The 22,908-nt window shown below is 44.4% G+C and overlaps 1 protein-coding gene across 1 annotated transcript in view; it reads right to left on the bottom strand.

The window, feature by feature from the left end:
- Positions 1-22,908, bottom strand: part of GANAB (glucosidase II alpha subunit) — a gene marked incomplete in the record, with an annotated part of 1,503,123 nt that overhangs the window by 1,478,919 nt on the left and 1,296 nt on the right.

Raw genomic sequence — 22,908 nt, 5'->3', positions numbered from 1 at the left:
CAGTAAAGTACAAATGTCCACACATAATATACCCAATAACACTGGGGAAGTAACACTCCATTGAATAGCCTAATATGTAACAAGTAAAAGGGAAAAAAATTAAAAAAGACAATACAGAAGAAAGCTGAAGGGGAGAAAATGTTGGGAAGATACCAACTAACAAAATCTACCCCAAAACAGGGGAGAAGTACAAAGCGGAATTAAATGCAAAGGTAGTGACTACTAGATCGGACAACAACCTGAACTAGCAAAAGCAGAAAACTGAACACTTGTCTCAGTAAACACGGACAAGAGCTAAGCCTGGAGACCACATCAGTCTTTTAAAGTGGCAAATGATAAAAGGATTGGTAGGGGTGGTGCTTTATGGGAAGGGGAGAAGCCTGCACCTTGGAGAAGTCATCTAAAGGGCTTGGATCTATACAGATCCAATATACCCAACTGCTGAGGCAGACTAAGACAACAATGAACCCAAAGTTTCTGTACGGGCAATCCCCCTTGCACCCCCAAATTCCCCTAATTATATGCAGCAACTTTGAGGTCACACAGCAGTGACAGAAAGGTATAAGCATTTTCTCAGTACAAGTTAGATTTTGTCAATACTTTTGACTTTAGATATTTCAGTATAGATTTTAAGTACACCCATTGTATACGTATTATATGGCGCATCATGATTATGCTGCAACATCAGGCAAAAAAAAAAAAAAAAAAAAAAGTTAAGCGCTTCAGTAGCACAAGACCTGATCTTAACTGCTAAGCACCATATACCCCCCCTCCCACAAACAATGCTAAGATTGAGCCTCACACTAAGCTGACAGATTTCCGATATGGTTTGGTGGCCAGCACTATATTATTTACTTGTTTACTAGGGTAGGGCACTGATCAATACTGACCAATTTCAAGTTCAGCCTACAGGAAACAAAACATTTAGCAGACAAAAATACAGAAATGCAAGCAACAATAGTTCAAACTAATTACAGCATTCCAATGAAAAAGCACACTACAATGTACAGTATATACATTAGTTTCTAAAGTGGGTCAATTTTCAGCAGATCTTGAGACAGAAGAGTAGTCTCAAAAAGCACACAGCTAAGGTGATATGTCCTGTACTGAAGCAACAGCATTTGGTTTGGATGAAGTCCTTTTTGAGTTGCATTCTGAATTTGGAATAAGTGCTGATTTCCTTGATGTTTTTGGGGAAAGCTTGACAAAATAGGTGTCCAAGAGAAAGCATGTAAAGTGTTTTTTTTTTTTTTTTTTTTTTTTTTTTTAAATATATAGAGTTTCAAAGGGTAATGATAGCTGCTGTGGCTTGTGAGTAGTGTCTCAGGTTATTTGAGGTTTCTTTCATGAAGTCTAGAAGCAAGGGCAGTAAATGTGTAGAGATGGAGTACTCATGTATAGTTGGGATCCTAAAAGATGATTAGGACTTTGTTTTATGGGTGGCCATTCCGCTCCTTCTAGAGTACTATAATGATGCCCACAGAGAGGAGAGTTTGTAATGAATTGGCAGATGATGTTAGAGATAATAGAGTGTAACAATGTTTTTCTTGGAGGCAGAAACAAAAACTAGGATCCCATATTCAAGCTGAGTAAAAAAATTCCTTTGCCAAGGACTTCACAGTCTGAGGCAGAAAGGGGAGATCTTTGGCCCAGAAGAGGAGGGAGTTGACTTTAGCTCTCACTTTGTCTTTGTGGAAATGGAAGTTTAGTGACTAGTCAAACTACAGTCCTAAGTATTTGAAGATGGAGGTTGTTTCTATGGAATGCTTGTGAAGGACAAAGATAGTTAGCATTAGGCAATTGGTGAATTTTCTGTAGCGTTCCAAAAAGCATAGTCTTGGTGGGTGTAGACCAATCTGTGCGCATGTATCTTTAAAAATCTATCCAAGGGCTTGCACAAGTGTATAAACACTGAGCACGTACAAGTCTGACTGCCATTTTGTAGTAAGCTGCTGGGATGCAAGCATGCATGTATGTATGTATACATGCATGTATTTATGTAAGCATGTAAAGTCAGTCTGTTATCCAGTTTGTTTATATTTTATGATGCTGCTATCCATCCTGATGTGTTTTTACGTATTAAAGCATCAAAACGAAATACCCCCACCCGCTTGTCATCTATGTTGGAGAATGACAAGCGATGGTGGGGTTGAGTAGTTTTTGGTTTATGAGCCAATGGCGGAGCTCATGTAAAACGGACTGGAATTTGCTAAGAATGTTGGTGTGAGAGTGACCTGATAAGTAAAAGACCATGTCATCAGCACTGAAGCTAAGTGGGAGTGTGGGGAGGTCACAAGGAAGTTTTGTTAATGAATATGGAGAAGAGCAGGGGAGCAAGAATGGATCCTTGTGGTATACCTTTGGTAACAGGTGCAGATTCGGAGTTAAAACAAGATCTTCCTAATCAGGAGTGTCTGTCAGAGAGGAAGTTTTTAAAACGGGGAGCAGCATCTGGAGTGATGCTAATAACTTCAATTAGTTTGTTTTGGAGAAGATCGTGCTTAATGAGGTCAAATGCCTTTGTTAGGTCTACAAACAGGGGCTCCTGTAAGGAGGCCATATCAAGAGTTTGGCTCCTAACTAATGACATCTTGCTGAAGTGTTGTCCTAGCACTTCGTCCAGGGCAGAATTTGTTGTTTGGAGGACAGCAGGTGTTACTGCTGGATATAGAGGAAGATTTGGGTGCAGTCTTTTTAAAAAGTGTGTCCAGAAATGGGAGGATGGATACTGGACGGAGTGTGAGGTATCTTGAGTTGGTTTGCTTTGGGAAGGGTTTAAGTTACAGAAGTTTTCCAAATCAATGCTATGATGTTTTTTTGAGAGAGATTATGACAGTGAGAGGAAGACTTAGATGTTATCTGCAGTGAGCAATGAATCATGAGTTTAGCCATACCTAGCTTTATTTCATAGTGTTTCACTGATGTGTCAAGATGATGGATCTCACCAAGTGCTTCACAGTTTTTAAAAGTCAGAAAAACATTGCCCTTTTCCCCCCTGTAATGAGTGGTACACTTAGCATACTTCCATGCACTACAAAGAATTGTGATCAGATCTCAAACTGTAACTTTTGTCCAACATGGATGTTTAGACTCACCTCTCTAACTTTACTCTCTAGAAGAATTTCTTGGCATCCACATCTTCTTGGCATTCATAATTCGAATTCTCAAGTTTACAAATTGTAGGCCCAATCATAATCCTCTATTAAACTCACAGAAACTGCATACATTGCAACATTTTGTGCACATGTAAAATACACAAAAAGGGTCTCATGGTCCAACTCGAACCCCCCCCCAAAAAAAAAAATAAAAAACAATACCCTAATCCTTCCCAGGATTAGAAAGAATGTGCACAGAAGAACTCAGATTCAAAGATGCTATAAATGAATACTGGGTATCTGGCAGCAGAATACAAACACTAGGAGAACAGTCTGCCAACAGTGGCAGACCTGACATGCCTGAACTAAGTCCACGTCAGCAAAATCCTGCATCTCCTAAAAGTGCATTACCACAGCCTCAAGAAAAAAAAGATTCCCACTTAAGTGCAGATGCCCAAGGTGCACATTCCCACTGTAGAATCCTTGTGGCAGACTGGGTACCATAAGACATTACTGGCTTCAAGGACTGGCACAACCCTGCTGATGCCCACTGCATACCAAACCCTAGAGCACGTTATTGACCTTGAGCTGCAGAATCAGAATTTAAGTAGAAAACCCTGACCCTCTGTGTGGATGACTGCACCACTGTCAAATTATCTCATCCCTCAACTCTAGAATGAAAAATGGGTCTTTTGTCTTCCTCTTCCCAGGAGGAATGAACAGGCCAAATGAGCAACAGGGTAGAGCTTTCTTGTAAAGAGGAGACCAGAGCAAAAAAATATGAAATCTGGGGCCTTACTTGAAGGAAGACCTTGTGGAATTGCTGAGCCAGTAAGCACAACTGGGCCTGAAAGAGTACAGCTTTGTACATTTACCATAAATGCAGATGTTCAAGTGTATTCACTGTTGCAGAGCAGGGATAACCCACAAGTGATAACTGCTAGTGAAACATGAAGATCAGTGATTCTCACATGCAGCCTGTTTGCAATAGCCAAGGGGATTGAACTGCTCCCCAAAACAAGTTGGTTGATGGCATACTTGAGAAAATTATTCACTGGATGGGTGGTATGCACACACACCAGGCCACCACGATACTATACATTTTAGCATTCATTCTTGGACCATTGTCCTAGCACCATTACATGTTAGACCCTTGTAGGATCAGAGTCCACTGGAGAATTAATAGCTCCATTTTGCAATCCCTTGCAAATTTGGACAGCCAGCGACTCTTGACATCAGTTTGGACATCAGAAAAATTACACCAAAAATTAAAGATAACACCCCAAGGAACCTAAACATTAATAAAGTTTTTATTGCAGAATGTCCGTAAACCAGCCTGATGGATTCTGTGAGTCAGCCAGCCAGTTTGATATACACTGGATTACACAAGTGTTTTCACTTGGCTTGCTTAGTTTGTTTACAAAGCCAGAGTGTGGAACGGTATCAAAGGTGTTGGCAAGTCAACATATGTGATGTTCACCAATCTGTCCTCTAAAGTTTCAGTAAATTTAAAGTTTACTATATTAAAAGTGGACTTCATTGCACAACCCCAAGCTAGTTTGGGTGGAGGGATCGTAAAAGGACAATATTTATTAAATCAATGTTTTTTTCATTGCCTTGCAAACAAAACTGGTGAAGCTCATTGGTTTACAGACTGGATTAGTAGTGGGGCACTATTTTGAATTGAGACTGCCAGAGGTGCTCTCAACACCTGTGGCACAAAGATATTTGAAAGGTTGAGACCAAACAGATTAAGAAACACCCTGGCATGCTATCAGGCCACAAGGAGTTTTTTTTACACCTCTGAAAAAGCCTTTAAAACTTGTTCAGAAATGACTGGTGAGAAGGTAGACAAGATGCCATATGGGGGTGGGATATCAGGGAAAATGAGTGAGAAGTCTGAACTAAAATCTGCCAATATGGCTTTGTCCCCACTAGTTGCATAAGAATAACAAATCACTTGTCAGCTTAGTGGAATGCAGAGTATTGTTCCTAAGGTTCTTAACCCAGTTTATAGACATAGTTGTCCTTGGCAGTGATGTATGCTCAGTTCAAACTTGGCATTGGTGGTGTTTATGCAAGTTCTATTTCTTGATGTCCGTTTTGGAATACGGGGTAATCTGTTTTAAGAGTGAGGAGTTTTCTTGCGTTATATAGTTTGTCCATAACCAGGGTTCCATCATAGGGGGTTCCTTCTTCATTTTTCATTACATTTGTTGTGTCAGATCATAACAGATGTCTTAAACGGAGATACTGTTGGGCAAAAGAAGCTCTTTAAAAATGCTGTGGTGTTTGTTACAGGATCATCAAGCAGATGCAAACCTTAAAAACCACAGGTCAGCTACCTGCAATAAATTTGCCTCAAAAAAACTTTAAAATATTGTACTGGTAGTGGACACGAGTGTCATCCTAATGGCAACGATCATTGGATGGTGGTCAAATATGAGCACTGATAGGTACCTACAGATGTATAAAATAGTGGTGGAATAATTGTAGTGACAAAGTCAGGAAAATATGCACTGTGGTGGTAGACAGCATCATGTCTCGAGAGCAATCACTCAAATGTAGGAAGAACTGCACATTTATCTGCAGTATTAAGTCTTCCACTTTATACCTGACCAGCTGAAATTCCCAAGAATAAACAGTCTTTGTTGCAACAGGATGGCACAGGCTTATTTAGGTATGCCTCACAGATAGTGGGTGTCACAAAAGAGTTTCTATAGTTTGCCAGGATACAGGAGGCAATTTTATTGATAAGTGAAAGATTAACAGGTTGGCATTTAAGTCTAGGTGACACAGAACAGCAAAGGACTATGGACACCACCACCAACAGCACAGATGCACTCTGTGAATCTAAACAAGTGGTAGGCACTGAATGTCATTAGAATGGTGTATTACTGCAATGGAACAATGTTGTAGTGATGATGCATTTGTTTACATTTTCTAGGAGCAGGAAGGCTTCTAGGGAAAGCAATTTCTAATGGAGGCTTTTAGTAATAAGCAGCCCTTATCAGGTCTGGCTAGGCTGACAAATGTAGCAATGTGTCACCTTCTAAAGGCACTAGGGGGAGCTGGTTAATATTCTCTCTCCACCCCCACAATGTGCTAAAGACCAGAGTAGAGATGTAGGTTCACCCTGTACTAAACAGTTAGGAATGTTGACCATGTCCTCCTCTGTAGGTATATTTGATAATTGTTGAATTTTATTTTTTACACTAACATTCTTTGACAGTAGAATGCTGCTCAAAACTATGTGCATACCAACCTCAGATGGATGCTCAGAATTCCACTGGTCTCTTCATATAATCCCAAGAAAATGTGTGCTGCAAGTCGTTCACTTTGACATGAATGACCACAATGCAATTATGAACCTTGGGTGAAGGGATTAACTGTCATATCTAGGCACCAGAGAGTTAACTGTCAACCTTTCCTTGCTCAGCCTAACAAGTGGTGCATCACCTACAACTAGAACATTGGTATATGTAATGGCTAGTAGCCAAAAAAGCCTTAAGAGCTCAAGGACGCCAGCTTGGTTATCCCCTTTAGCACGATTTGTTATGAATGGTGTCACACTGGTACGTTGGGAACTGCCTATGCTGATGAGGAACATGTTTCAAGTTTATGCCTCAGTCCTTTGAGGCTTAGTATAAGAAAACTTATTTTTGGCAAGTGGCATGAAGGAAGGTTGGATACTGGCAATATATTTTGACAAAACGCTAGCCTCCAGATTTAGTAAAATCTACACTTCTGCCATGTAGATTAAAGTGTGTGATAAAACTAGTTGTCAGTAAGGAGCGAGAGTTTATGCACTGCTTTAGTGCCTAGTGCTAATAAGCTAGCGAAAAATGGTGTAAAGGCAGGACATTTGGCAGCCCAATAGTTCCAGAAACTGGTGTGCAGTAGGTAAAGCTGGCATACGGGCAGCTAGCTAGGAGTTTTACCTACTGCAGGAATTTAACAAAAGCTACAACTAAGGTGGCAGGAGGGATCATAAATTTGGAGTACCTAGCAAAACACTTCCAATTTTATCCTATCCAGTAAAGAAACGTGGGAAAGTTAAAATCCTTCAAGGACAAAGTTGAATGCAACTATGCACCTGGTACAGGAACTGCCAGATTTATGTTTTATTCAGAGTTCAGCTTGCAGCAGCAAGACAGTACTGTTGTGTAAAATCTAACCATAACAGTAGATGTCTTTTTCCTCTCTGTTGCAGTATTCCTAACAGAAGAGATCTCCTGCCAAGGATAGCCCACTGTCCAACCAGTATACCAAAACCTTTAGTAGCTACAGGCACTGCATGTCGCAATTATGCTCCCCAGGCAATGTACAGGGCATAAAGGTGATCTACAGACGCACACACATGCACCTCAGAACTGAAAAGCCCCAGGAGGAACATAATGCCCTTGGGGACCAGGAGGGACATGTGCATCCAGAAGGAGAAGAGAGGAGAGAAGAACCCCTCAACCAGGAGGACAAGCAGAACAGGCTACAGCAGAGGGGAAAGGAAGGAGGGAGCGAATATTGCAACAGTAAAGAGAAGGACATCTCTACTGTTACGGTAAGATTTTACATAACTGTACTATGTCGCTCCTTGCATTAGGAATACTGCAACAATGATATGCGAGTACAAATGCTCAAGGTAAACCCCAAGAGGAGGATGGCACTGAAGAACCCTCAAGAAACTCATGTAGGATAGTCCTGGCAAATCCAGCTCTAGCCCTGAAAATACCTTCCCTAAGCATTATTAAGTTGGATGTTATGGACAAAAAAACAAGTAGCAGCCTCAAATATAGAAATGGTATCCAGCCCCTTGAAAAAAGGCACCAGAGGAAACAACAGCTCTGGTAAAGGTTAGCCTTTACTGAAGACATCTACCATGAAAGGAACAAAAAAGAAATGGCTTTATAAATCCAGGAAGAGATAGTCCGCCTAGAAACTAAACCCAAAGACCTGGGATGAAAAAAAAAAAAAAAAACAAATAGCTAGTCAGATTTGTGAAGTACTTAAATTTTATCCAAATATCTGTGCCGTCTATGCAAGTCCACTGGTAAACTGTGGAGAAGGAAAAAAGGAAGGCAAATGAATATATTGCTTAAGGGAAACTCACTGACCATCTCAAGGATTAGTACAGAGACACCCTGTCCCTGTGAAAAACTAAGATAGGAGGAACAGCCATGGGAGCCTGAAGTTCAGAATCAGTCTTGGCCAAAGTAAGAGTCAAAAGAAAAACAGTTATGTACCTACCATAATGTTCCATGTTTGTTGTCTTCATCTCACCTTCTTTCTTGCTGGTTGGGATCAGAGCCAATCCTCTGCTCCGACTCGGCCATCTTCTATAGCTCGAGAGCTGTTTACTGGCTCGAGGCTACCCCTTATTCCGTGATGCCTAGCGCTAGCTACCCAGATCTCGTTTGTAATAGCTAGCCCCAGACACAGCCAGAGAATCAACCTGCCCAAACAAACAGGTTGAGCATACCTGTCATACTCTAAGTCAGTAGAGGAAACGAACCAGAGAACACTCAGACAGTGAAACCAAAACTTCTCTCAATCCAATAGGACAGGGGGACGGAGGGTGGGATGCAAGAAAGAAGGCGAGATGAAGACAACTAACATGGAACGTTATGGTAGGTACATAACTTCTTTATGTTAAGTTGCCTATCTTGCCTTAGTTTCTTGCTGGTTGGGACAGCATCCCTAGCACCTACAATCCTGAGCGGCTCATTGGAACAGACTTTTCAGAACAGTGGAACCAAAGTTAGCTCTACTTCTGGAGAGCATATCTAACTTGTAATGAGAAAGAAAGGTATGAGGGTTTGCCCACGTAGCAGCTACGCAGATAAAGTCCATGGGCAACCTAGACTGGAAGGCTACAGAGGTGGCCAAGGCCCTAGTAGAATCGACCTTTCGGTTTGATAGGCAACTCTTTGTTTCTCAGTTGATAGATGAAGGTAATAATGTGAGACAACCAACCTGGATAAGGTCACTTTGGAAACTGGGAGACCTTGTTTGCCCCGAGCATAGGAAAGGAAAAGTTGGTCCGACTTCCTTATATCCTTCGTTCTATGCAGGTAAAAATGCAATTGTCTATGAACATCCAATTGGTGTAATTTGTATTCTGCCTTGTTGGTGTGGTTTGGGAAAAACACAGGGAGGTCTATAGATTGGTTCAGATTATTTTCGGAGCAGACTTTCGGAAGGAAAGAGGGATTAGTCCTCAGAGCAACCCTGTCCTTATGAAAAACTAAGTACGGAGGACGAACACTTAGTGCCTGAAGTTCAGAGATGTGTCTGGCTGAAGTAATAGCTACCAGAAAGAGTTTTCCAAGATAGAAACGTAGAGCAGGATGCTGCTGGTTCAAAAGGGGGCATAATTAAGGAGGTTAGTACCAAATTAAGGTCCCGAGGAGGGGGATTCTCACCGGGGGTCTAAGGAGAGTAGTCCCTCTGAGAAAAGCTTTACACAGCTTATGAGACATAATGTTTATGTTAGACAGCCCAACATGAAAGTCAGAGATGGCCGCCAATTGAACCCTGATTGTAGCAGAAGCGGACTGAGAATGATTCTGCATGTATTCCCACAATTTCTATTTATTTGTATGTAATCTGCTCTTCCCCTTTTGCAAATGTTTGGAACTTTATTGCATTTATCCAAATTTAGCCTTCCTTGAGGGCACCTGGCATCTGGGGCAAGAAAAACTGAGGAAAATGGCGTTGGCTGATGCTTTTATACCCCAGACGCTCTGACGTCGGGGAAAGTGCGACATCAGCCGAGGCCAGACCCAGACTTTGGAATCCGGCCGACCGAAGGGCTGCCTGAGGCAGGACAACCCATATGTTATGACTGCAGATGCATCCTTGAAGGACATCGGAGGAAAGATGTCCCTGAGGTCAATCGTGGACTAGAGAGTCTCTGGAAGAGTGACCGGGAAGTGGAAGAAGGGGAGAAGTATTTGCTGTTGAAAGGGATGGCAAAAAGATTGCAGCAAGGCTGTCCCCACTTGTGGAAGATCATATCCACAACTACCTGATTCAGAGACCACTCGTGAGGCATGAGAATAGCTCTGCTGAGCCTGTCCGCTATGACGATGGACCTCCTAGGGATGTGCGTCACAATCAGAAATCATTGGGAGGAGATCGCCCACTGCCACAGTGAGTGCTTCTCGACATAGGGGGTAGGACCTGGTTCGGCCCTGCTTGTTGATGTACCACACCACTGACATGTCTGTTTGAACTGCAATGGTCCCAGAGGAGAGAGAGTCCTGAAGAGCTTGCAACGCTAGGAGCACGGCTCTCATTTCTAAGACGTTTATGTGCAGATGGTACTTGTGAGGCTGCCAAGTGCCTTGGACTGTCTTGCCCTGATAATACCCACCCCCACCTTATCAGGGAGGCATCTGTGGTCACTGTGGCAACCGGAGGGGGCTGAATGGATGGTATGCCCTGAGACACTAGTGGGGGGACCATCCACCAGGAAAGGTGCCTTTTGCATGTTTCTGTAATCATGATCATGTGAGACATGGGCAGCTGTTGAAAAGACAACTGTGTGAACAGAAGCCACTGAAGAATTTCTCATGTGAAAGCGGGCCAGAGGGATTACAAGAATTTCCGCTGCCATGGAACCCAGAGTTTGAAGAACCAACCTGACTTGGACCTTTTTACACTGCATTAGAATTTGTACTTGTCGAATTGTGGTCACCCTGTCTGGCGGCAGCCTTGCGGACATACTCCTTGTGTCCAAGTCTGCTCCTATATAGGTAATAGATTGACAGGGCAACAAATCAGATTTTTCTAAGTTTATTGTAATGCCTAGCTGGGAGCAAATTGTGTAGTCCCTGGCTTGTAGAAGTTGATGCCTGGTAGTAGCAGTAAGGAGCCAGTTGTCTAGATATGGAAACACCTGGAATCTTCAACGTCTCAGGTGAGCCGTGACCACTGCCATACATTTGGTGAACACCCTGGGGGCTTTGGTGAGACCAAAGGGCAGAGCTCTGAACTGGTAATGACTGGCTCCCAGCCTGAAGCGAAGGAATCTCCTGGAGAGCCTGTCCATCTTGAGATGATCGTACGCATCCTGGAGATCTATGGAGCACATCCAATTGTCCTGACCCAGAAAAGGTAGAATGGACTGTAGCGTGACCATCCGAAACTTTGTTCTTTGAACAGACTTGTTTAGTCTGCAGAGATCCAGAATCTGGTCTCCAGTCCCCTTTCTTTTTTGGTACGAAAAAGAACCTTGAGTAAGTTCCGGATCCCTGTTGGTCTGCCGGGACTTCCTGGATGCTGTTTTTCTAGCAGTTTTGAAACTTCTATGACTGCTTAAGTCCCTCAGATTGGGTGGAACATCTGGAAGGGATTTGCTTGACGGTAAGGGGGGTTGAAAGAAGGGAATTCTGTAACCTCTGGATATGATTGATTGTACCCATTTGTCTTGCGTTAAATTCTGCCAGACTTTTGGGTACAGTGATAGTCTTCCCCCGACTGCCTCCAGAGGCGGGCAGCCAGGCAACCCTTCAGGTATGCTGGCAGGGCTTCTCAGAAAAGGATTCCCTGCTGCCCTGGTTCTGCGGACCCCCCTCTGCCACAAGGGTGGCGTCTGTTGTTGCTTCCTCCCCTGCCCCTGGAGGAAAAATCGCTACGTGTCAGGCAAAGATCTCTGGGATTTTCAAAACCACATTTTACCACTCTTCTGACCCTTGGGGTATGGTCTGGAAGGAGTGGAAAAACGGACTCCCATGGCAGAGAGAGTCTTGCCTTCTTGTTAACACCTAGTCAGAGTGTCTTTCACCTGTGGTCCAAAGAGAAAGGAACCATCAAAGGGGGTGTTGGTGAATGACTCTCTAAAGGGTTCCACAAAATTACTTAGCCGCATCCATGCGTATCTCCTAAGGGCCATGCCTGTACCTGCGGCTCTACTCGTACCATCGGCTGCATAAGAAATGAGCCTCATGGAGGAGTTGACTACAGAATTAAGGGTCGCCAGCTGAGAAGCCACTTTAGCTTGAGCCCCTGCAGCTGATGGATCCTGAAGGGTATCTCCGAGCTCTTTAAGGCGATCCCTCTGAAGCCAGGTAAAATGGCATAAGTAATTCAGTGACCTCATAGAAAAAAAGCAAACATTTGCTTCCCGTATCTATCCATAGTCCTGGACTCCTTGTGAGGAAGATGGACAGACGAAGTTTCCGCTAACCCTTTCTTAGTGGCTGCTGCTAACCACCATGGCATCTACAGGAACACCTTTGGTAATGAACTGCTTTATCAAGGGGTGCAGTGATAAACTTGCCGGGTCTCCTCGAGGTTGGTTCCACTGTATCTGGGGCTGACCAAGCCTTTTGAGCCACCACTGACAAGTGGATCGAAAGGCGGAGAAAAGTACAGTTTTGTACCTACCATAAATGTAGATGTTCGAGTGCTAATACAGCTGCAGTCATAACAGATGGGTTCTCCTGCCGTCAGGCGGGTCCTCGGTCGGCCGAATTCCAAAGTCTAGGTCCGGCGTCGGTTGTCGTCGATTCTTCCCTGACGTCAGTGCGACAGGGGTATAAAGGAACCAGCCGATGCCATTTTCTTCAGTTTTTCTTGCCCCAGATGTCAGGTGCCCCCAGAAGGAAGGCAATAATAAATTTGTGTGATAATGCAGTGCTATATAATCAAAATACAGTAGTTGCAAGCAAATACATCATAAATGAAAACCCCAATCAGGTTGTATGAGGATGTGTTAGCCTATATGCCTGTCCCAAGAGGGGAGGGAGGGAGGGAAACCAGGACTGCAGCTGTATTAGCACTCGAACATCAACATTTATGGTAGGTACAAAACTGTACTATGTTCATCGTGCATACAGCTGCAGTCATAACAGATGGGTAGAATCCCAAAGCTAAGAAGGGGTGGTAGGCACTAGTTGGAACTAGGAGCCAAAATGCCCTGCAAGACTGCAGTGGCAAAGCCTGCTCTAGATTTGGAGTATAATGGTAGGTTGTAGTGCTTGGAGAATGTATGCACAGAACTCCAAGTGGCTGCTTCCAAAATATCCTTGGTAGGAACTCCTCTGAGGAAGGCTGTAGAGGTGGCTGTGGCCCTGGTGGAATGAGTTTTAATGCCTGTAGGAACAGTTTTGCCATGAAAGGAGTAGCAAAAGCGTATGCAGTGGGCTATCTATTTTGAGATTGTCTGTTTGGAAATTGGCTACCCTTGAGCTCCTACCGCATAGGCCACAGAGAGCTGTTCTGATTTTCTGAAAGGCTTTGTTCTGTCCAAATAATAACGCAGCTGTCTGTGGATGTCCAAGGAATGTAGTAATCTCTCCCCTTTGTTTTGAAGATTAGGATAAAAAGTAGGTAAATGTATGGCCCGATTTAAAGCTACCCTGGATACCACTTTAGGCATAAAGGATGGGTTGGTTCGTAAGGAAACTCTGTCCTGATGGAAGATGATAAAAGGCTGGACAGCCATGAGTGCCTGTAGTTCTGAAACTCTACGACCTGAGGTGAGAGCCAGAAGAAAAGCTGTTTTCCAGGACAAATATTGCAAATCTGATGAGGCAGCTGGCTCAAAGGGAGGTAAGGTCAATTTTTCCAGAATGAAATTAAGATCTCAAGCAGGTATTGGTTGTTTCCTTGGAGGCCTTAAATTCTTAGCCCCTCTGAGGAACTGTCTTAAGAGAGGGTGAGAGAATAAAGGTGGATCAGTGTTGTATTCTGCAGAAATGGCTGAAGCATGCATTTTAATGGAGGAGAAAAAGTCCACTGCTTAGCAGTTCAGCCAAATATGTAGTATTTGAGGTAAATTCAGTTTTCCAGGATCCTGGCCCTTTTTCTCATTCCAGACAAAAACGTTTCCATTTTGCGGAGTAAGCTTTTCTAGTTGATGGTCTTCTGGCCTCCAAAATGACATCCTGCACCTCCTTGGAGAGTAGGGCCTGTTGTGATGCTAAGGAATCTTCCATGCGGCTAGATTGAGTGTTTTTAGCTGGCTGTGAAGAGTTTTGAAACTGTGCTGAGTCAGAAGAAGAGGCATTAGAGGCGGGGTCCATGGTGGGGAATGCGTCAGGCTCCTCAGGAGTGGGTACCAGTGTTGCCTTGGCCAGTCCGGAGCAAAGAGAATCGTCTTTGGTCTGTCTGCTTTGGTCTTTAATAGAACTTTGGGCAGCAGAGGAAGAGGAGGGAAGGCATAAACTGTCATCAATGTCCAACTGAAAGAAAGAGTGTCCACTCTCCAGGCCTTTGTATGGAAGATCCTTGAGCAGAATTTTGTCAATTGATGATTCTTGTGGGAGGCAAAGAGATCTATGTCTGGCCTTCCCCATTCTTGGATTATTTCTGTAAAAACTTTTGGATGCAATTTCCATTCGTGTGGATCTGTCATATTCCTGCTTAGGTTGTCTGCCAGCGTGTTTTCCTTGCCTGGCAAGTACTGTGCTTGTAGTTCCATTTGTAATTCCATGGCCATGTTCCAAAGTGACATGGCCAGTCTGCATAGGGGGTAAGAATGTGTTCCTCCCTGTTTATGTACCACATAACTGTGGTGTTGTCCGTTCTTATCAATAATTGACCTGGCTGTAGAAGATCCTTGAAAGCTATAATAGCATTTATTACTGCTAGCATTTCTTTTTGATTGATGTGAAGGTGCTTTTCTTTTTGGGACCATTTGCCCTGAATGCACCGATCTGTCATGTGCGCCCCCCAGGCGTAGTCCGAGGCGTCTGTTGTGATGACTTGATTTGCTTGAGGCTTGCTGAATGGAAGCCCTGTGTTTGTCTGACATGCTTGAGCCCACCACAGAAATTCCTTTTGCAGACATGGAATTAGTGGTATTATTGTTTCCAAACTGTGGCTGTGTTGAGACCATATATTTTTCAGGTACCATTGTAGTTTCCTCATATGCAGCTTTGCACATGGGATTAGTAAGATGCAAGATGCCATGAATCCCAGAGCCTGCAGGATTTTCCTTGCAGTCAGCCTGGTGCAATTTGCTAGTGTTCTTAAGTATTGTATTAGTTGCCCCTGTTTTTCTGGCATGAGGTAGGCCATCTGAGTGTTTGTGTCCAATTTGGCACCCAGGAAAATTATCTTCTGAGAGGGTATTAGCCTTGATTTCTTTTTGTTGACTGTGTATCCCAGAGATTTCAATAACATTATTACATAAGCCAGATGTTTCAGAAAAATGTGCTTGCTGTCCGCTTGGATCAGGCAGTCGTCCAAATAGGGGTATATTTGTATCCCTTGAAGTCTGCAGTAGGCAATTACTGATGCCAGGCATTTCGTGAATACTCTAGGCGCAGTAGATAAGCCAAAGGGCAATGCAGAGAATTGATAATGGGTTGAACTTGTAAGAAATCTGAGGTACCTTCTGCAATTTTGTCTGATTGGGACACGCAGGTATGCCTCCTTGAGGTCCAATGTTACCAGCCAAGACTCCTTGCCCAGCATGGGAAGAAGTTGCTGTAGAGTGAGCATCTTGAATTTTGGTACGAGTAGAAATGTGTTTAGGATGGATAGATCCAAAATAGGTCTCCAATCTTTTCCCTTCCTTGGCACCAGAAATAGCCCGGAATAAAAACCTTGACCTTGTTCGTGTGTAGGTACCTCTTGAATAGCTTTCATGTTTATGAGATCTGTAATTAACTTTTGTGCCTCTGCCCTTTGATTGTGCGGCAGGTTTGGCATGCCTCTCATTTTTGGAAGGGTATAAAAATGGAATTTGTAGCCTCTTGTTTATAATGTCCAGGATCCATTTGTCCTTTGTGTCAACATGCCAATTTTTTGAGAATAATGCCAGCTTTCCTCCTAAGGGGGCTGCCATTTGAAACCTGGTTGGCATGCAAAGGGGAAAGTCATTGGGTTTGCTTTCTGAAAGAAAGTTGCGAGTTGTCCTCACCACCTCTTTGTGTAGGAGCTTGCCATTGTCTGCCTCTATACGATCCTTGGGATTGCCCTCTGCCCCTCGGGCGCCTGTATCTGCCACTTTGGGGTCTGTCTGTGGCAGGAAAGAACCAGTTTTTGGAAGGCCAATTTCTACTAAAACGTGGGGGTTGAACCTGTAGAAATTCTTTCACAGTTTGCATTGATTTAGCCTTTTCCTCCATTTTCCTTAATACCTCCTCAGCATTTGCACCAAATAGTACATCCTTTTGAAGAGGGGCGCCTAGTAATTTAGCTTTGACATGATCAGGCAAGGCTTGTTCCTTGAGCCAGGCATGTCGACGTATGACTGATCCTGTAACAGCAACTCTACATGAGGCCTCTAGAGCATCAAAACCACATTGTAAGGTATGCTTACCCACTTGCTCTGCACTATGCATCAAATTCCTGCAACTCCTTCAGATCTGGTTGTTCAGGTTGTGACATTTTACTCTTCAATTGTGATAACAAAAACTGTTGGTATTTTAGCATATGAAACTGACAGTTTAAGGCCCTCATGGATAAGGTAGCCGAGGTATATACCTTTTTTCCCCACCTTTCTAAGGATCTGGAATCTCTCTCGGAAGGCAATGGATTTTTGGCAATGGAGGCCTTAACTCCCTTGGGGCCCTGTGAGATGGTTTCTGGGTCAGCAGCATGGCTTTTGTAAAGAAATTGGCGCGAGTCAGGAACCCTGTAGTACCTGTCAGGCTTAACTGGAGCTGGAGGTAGAGAGTCCGGGTTAAGGCAGGCCTCCGAGTAAACATCATCTAGGAGGTCCAAGACAGGAGGAATAGCCAGAGGCCTATGCTGAGGTAACCAGAGCAATTCCCTGAGCCTTTTCTTAGAATCTGAATAATCCTGGCCTTCCCAGTGGAAGTGTTCCCTTAAGGTATGCAAAGTTTCCCCAAATGAGTAATCCTCAGGGGGGATACAGAAAGGATGGACTCCCCCGCATCAGAGTCTTCAAAAGGGGAGTAAGAATGTTCCTCATCATCAGAGTGCTCTGAAATATTGGAGCCCTGATCAGAGGAGGGGGAATCTTCCTCCACTATGGGCCTTTTGTCCGGTGGGGGCGGAGAACCTCTGATTAGAGTAATTAAATCCTAAGCCATTTTAAGCATCTGTTTCTTAGGCATGGGGCCTGGAGATGGGCCCTGTGTAGCTGGTCTCTTAGAGTGCATGGCTGCCTTAGACTTTGTGAAAGCCTTGATGGAGAAAGAAGAGGAAGGTCTGAAGACATCTTGAGTAGAGGTGGACCTGTCCACATTCTGAGTTTCAACGCAGAGTGGCTTCGGTATCTGTAGTCGGGGAGTGGGCAGAGGAGCCTGCGACCTCGGGCACAGGAGACACCTTCAAAGAAGTGTCGTCGGTAATCAGGGGCTGCGTAGGTGCCTCACTGAGAACCGGACCACGTGTAGTCGGCTTTGGCGTGGTGTCGGTAGAGGCCGCGGACCTCGTGTGTCGGTCCTTGACTTGCGTTTTTTAGACAAAACCGGAGTCGGAGTATCCGACGACATAGTATAGTTAAATGCTTTCCCAAAATAATGCTGGGTGAACTCCGCCCGACGCTTAATAGTGCGTTTGTTGAATGTAGCACAAAAGCGACAGTCCGAGACGTCGTGGTCTGGGCCTAAAACAAGGTATACAGAGGGAATGGAAATCCTTATGCGGTATTTGCTTCCCACAAGAAATACAATTATTAACTTTGTCTGACATCGGTCTGGGGCAAGAAAACTTTCCCCAACGGGGTACTTGGCTATTAAGAAGACTTCGGTTTCCAAATAATTTCAGGAGCTGGCCGACCGGCACTTGCGAACTGCTTCGGCTTCGGGCACCGCGCAGCAAGAAAGACTGAAGAAAATGGCGTTGGCTGGTTCCTTTATACCCCTGTCGCACTGACGTCAGGGAAGAAGCGACAACAATCGACGCTGGACCTAGACTTTGGAATTCGGCCGACCGAGGACCCGCCTGACGGCAGGAGAACCCGTCTGTTATGACTGCAGCTGTATGCACGATGAACATCCCAGGAGGTGGAAGGTCGGGAACCGAACGCATCCAGGAATACAGACTCATCCTTGGTAGGGGCTAGGGGAGTCCAGTTCCCCTCTGCTTAAGCATTTCTAGGATGTCCACGAAGGAAACCTCTTCAGAGGGGAATCTCAGGGACCCCTCAGATTCATCTAAGTCTGTATCAGAAGTGACAGACTCAGGGGAGTCAATGTGCTTCCTCTTTCACTTCTTCCGAGGGGGCTCGTCTGAATGATCAGGGGAGGCCTCGGAAGAAGAGGAAACACCCAATGGGGTGCCCTGGAGCGCCAGTTACCCACGCTTGGGGTCTGGAGGAGGAGCAGAGGTTGACACAGGAACCACAGGGGATGGAGCCAGTGGGGGTCGAACATGGAGCTGACTCAGTGGCCAGAACACTCCTCTTGACATCGAAGGAGTCCCTGCCACGATGCAGAGAAGGCTCCGGTTCAGAGGAAACCGGAATCCTCGGCTCCGAGGCAGATGTAGGAGCCGAGCTCACCTGCGCCGAAGCTCAGAGGGAGAATGGGGTCGGACAAGGGTCCGATGCCACTCGCCCCCTCGGAGTGGAAGAGGGAGCCTCGGCACCCAGATCCCTCAACGGACAGCACCATCGAGGGAATCTGAGCCAACGACAGAACCGAAGGAGAAACAGTTATCGTAATAGACTGTTCCACAACCCCAATGAACTCTGGTTCCGAGTTCAATGGAGTCTGAGGAGGAATACCGATAGAAGTGGACGAGCAGACACCTGTTGAGGGCTGGACAACATCTCAGCAAGTGCCTGCGACTTCAGCAACCTACTGACCACTCTCCATGTCGTGATCTGAGAGCCTAGAGGACGGAGAGGAGTGGGAAGATCTGTGACTGCGCTCACTCTGCAGCAGGGGAGACCGAGGAGCCAAATGTATGGATTCCAGAGAAAGGGACCTCAGCCTCTTGTGGCTCAGTGATGGCTCCGTAGACACTGATGGAGCCGATGGGGAGATAGTCTCCTCAGTTCCAACTGGAGCCAAAGTAGCAGTTAAGGTTTGAACCAATGACGGCTCTGAGCTTGGAGCTGACGATTTGGTCGGTTTTGGGGATTCCACAGGCTGAGCCTTGGCCGGTGAATCCTGGGGCTTGAGAAGGCCCCTCAAAATAAGCTTATTCTTGCGCTCCTGCAGAACTCTTGGGCTAAATGCATGGCATACAGAACTAGAGTCCTGCAGGTGCACTGCGCCTAAGCAATAGACGCAAGAAGTGTGCCCATCTGTCAGACACATTTTCTGACAGCATGAGTTACTTCTTGAATCCAGACACCTTGGATTCTAGAATCCAACAATATACCTATAAGATACTACACAGATTTTTGGCCCAAAGGCTGAGCAGTGATGACAAAAAATCACAACACTAACAAAAGGCAAAAACACACAGTATACTACAGCTAAAGATTGTTTTTTTTTTAAACTAGGAAGCCTCTAACTTAAACGGCTACCTAACAATAAGAAAGAAGGAAAGGCTTAAACTAAACTCTAACCAACAAGAAGAGATAGGGCTGGGGGGAGGGGGAGAACTCTCTAATTTAAATAAGTTCTAAGGGAAAGGACTACCAATACACTATATACTGACATAAGTTACAAACTACAATTTAAACAAACTCCCAGAAAAAGTACTAATGTGACAAAAAAAAAAAGTTTAACAAGAAACTTATACGAGCCTGAGCCAGTAAGAATGACACCTCGCAGCTGAAGCGGCAAACGAGATCTGGGTAGCTAGCGCTAGGCATCATGGGAAGCCTCGAGCCAGTAAACAGCTCTCGAGCTATAGAAGATGGCAGAGTCTCGGCTCCGATCACAACCAGCAAAGAAACGAAGGCGAGACAGACAACTTAACATCAATCCTTACAAGTACAATGCTGTAAGGAAGCTAAAGCAGCAGGCTCAAAAGCAACTGGAGTAATTTTTCCAAGAACATTAAGGTCCAAGGAAGACTGAATAAGTTTTCTGGGAGGTCCAATATGAAGGATGCCTTGAAGACACTGTGACCTCAAGTCTGGAAGCCAGAGGAAAAGTCAAAGGCAGACAAGCAGAGAATGCTAATAAGTGAGCTTTAACTGAAGACTACCCCAACCCAGCATGGAGCAAATCACACAAGAGAGGACCCTCTCCAGATAGAAAATCTAGATGGTGTGAGAGGCACCAGACAGAAAATCTCTTCATTTAGACAAACAACTTCCAAGCCTCCTGCAGGACTCAGAAAAAAAGTTGCCTGAAAAAGGATCAAATCCTTATCAGTGTCAGTTAAGAATGGACAAGGGAAGATGGATGAGAGACCATGTCTTGTGTGTGAAGGTCCACCCACAGAGATAACGTGGTAACTCTGACCAAGTGAGAAAGAAGGAAGGTAGAACCAACACTGTCTGGGCTAAAAGGGAGTCACCAACAAGATTTTGGGAGACTCTTGCACAAAAATGTGCAAGACCCCAGAAGCAGATGAAGGGGGGGAAGCATACAAAAACATTTCCTTTGAAGGAAAAACAGACAGGGTGCCCACTTGCCAAGTCAGAGGACTTTGGATTCTGGAACAGAAGAGAGGAAATTGTCCATACAAAGTGTGGCAAAAAGATTGGAGTACCCTACCAATGGACAATGTCCAGGAACACATCACAGAGAAACATCCATTTGTGAGCTTGTGTGCTGGATATGCTCAAAGAGTCTGCTACTAAATTGTGCTCTGAGGGAATGTGGTCAGACTGAAGAGACAACTGATACCAGACAGCAAGGTCCCAGAGCTAGTCTGCAAAGAAGGTAGAACTTTGTATCCCCTTGCATGGTATTGCCTGTGAAAACTTTGAAGGGCCCAGCAAGAAAGAGGGTATAAAAGCCTGGAGAACAACGAGAAGCCACCTCTCCTTGATGTTAATGTGCTCTGACCTCTGATGAAGAGGCCAGAGACCCAGAACCTTGCAAGAGCTGAAGGAAGCTCCCCACCATCTGTCTGAGGCATTTGTAATGAGTTCTTGACTGGGACTGAAGACTGGAAAGGATGCATCAGGTTGACAGCAAGAGACATTACGAATCCACCACTCAAGTTCATGCTTGAGACCGGGAAGGAAGGGAACTAAAGTACACAAGGGATGAAAATGTTGAACCCACACTGACTTGAGGTACCAGTGAAGCTTTCTCATGTGGAGCTGGGCCAGAAACAGCATGGGAATGGTGGAAACCATAAACCAGAGAACTCTGAGAAAATCCCTGGTCATGACTAAATCAAAGGGAAGAAAAAAAAAAAGACTGAAAAAAGGCAAAACGGAGACAGGGCCTTGGTGAAAGGCAGAGTTGCCAGCATGGGGATGGGGCTGAATTCTGCAATCAAGGAAAACATGATTCTAAGGAGGAGTCAGGAGAGATTTTTGAAAGTTTATGGTGAACCCCAGACTCTGCAGCATGGAAACAGTAAACTGAAGATCCAAAGCAGAGCCTCAGGGGGAAAGTCCTGAATGAGTAGATCATCCAGATAAGGAAAGATCGGAACCCCTCTCATCCTTCAAAAAGAAACAGGAGCAAAGCATCCTGTGAGACATACAGTGCCTGTAGATAATAAAAGCTTTGGTATACTGGACATACACTGGGCTATATTTGGCAGGAGATCCCTTATGTTTGGAATACTGCAGCAGTAATATGGAAGGACATCTACCCAGTGCTTGTAATCTTGATGATGCAGAGGTACTGCTATACTGGAGACTGGAAGGGAATACAGCTTAATATGTTCCAGTTTGTGCAGCAACAGGCCCCCAGACTACTCTACGGAAAGACATAAGCAGCCATGCAACTCCAACTGATGATCACAATTCAAAGTAATGGGCTTTGTATAAGGAAACAGGCAAAGTTCTAAAATCAACAACTTTGACTATGGGGTACACTGTGCTCTGCAGCAAGATGCACAACTCAGCCACACACAGATCAAAGGCACACAAAAGAGCAACATAAAAGTAAGAAAGAAACAGATCACAGCCAGACAGAGCACTACTTATTCCTGTGCCTAGCATGGCTAGACGACGAAATTAGCAAATCAGCTTCCACTCACTAGAGGAACTTGCAGCTAAGGGATCAACCAAAAAAAAAAAAAAAAGAAACTAGCGCAGTAAGCATTTCATAGGAGACTACAAAACTAGCAGCTTAAGAGCCCTTACCGGCCTAACCAATATAACGCAATTTTACCCAATATACGGCACCCTCTAGGGGTAAGAGGCTGGCACAGATTTGTGCCCATGCCTAGAGTATCTTACAGATTGCCCCTGTCCATAAGGAACACAACACGCTGCCCCAGGTATGAATTTGGATTAGGCTGTTTGCGATTCTATCTTGCAAACAAAGTGATTGGCCTGGAGACCCCTAGTCTTATCATGGAGAACTGTGACATCTCCACCTAACTCAACTAATGGCGACTTCTATTTAGATTATGTCACTAACTGAAACTGTCCCACTACCGTGCATGTATGCTGAGAACCTTATCAGTAAGTCACAACTAATCAGTCACATTCTGTCGATTACCCTGAAAAAAGGGTAGTACTACTTTGAAATGACTTGTGTATAAGTGCGTGCATGCGCACAAAGGCACACACGTGTGCATACAAAGTAAATACTAAGTTGATTCCTACTTGTCAGAAAAACTGACCCACTACAACACATCCATTTAAATTAAAAGGAAGATACCATCCATATGTAAATAACTGACCATCCACATCAAAGTTACAATAGGAAATGTGTAAAATAACTACCATAACTCATTAAAACCAATATTAAAAATTATTAAAAACAATGCAACAAAGTATTCTACATAATTTATACGCATTTCTTTTAAAACTCAAGTCAAATTAAAGAAATTTAAACAATAAACCAACCAAATT

This window comes from Protopterus annectens, chromosome 6.part1 (genome assembly GCF_019279795.1).
Source record: "Protopterus annectens isolate FY-2018-M chromosome 6.part1, PAN1.0, whole genome shotgun sequence".
Classification (NCBI taxonomy): domain Eukaryota; kingdom Metazoa; phylum Chordata; order Ceratodontiformes; family Protopteridae; genus Protopterus; species Protopterus annectens.
This window is presented reverse-complemented; position numbering and strand designations above follow the sequence as displayed.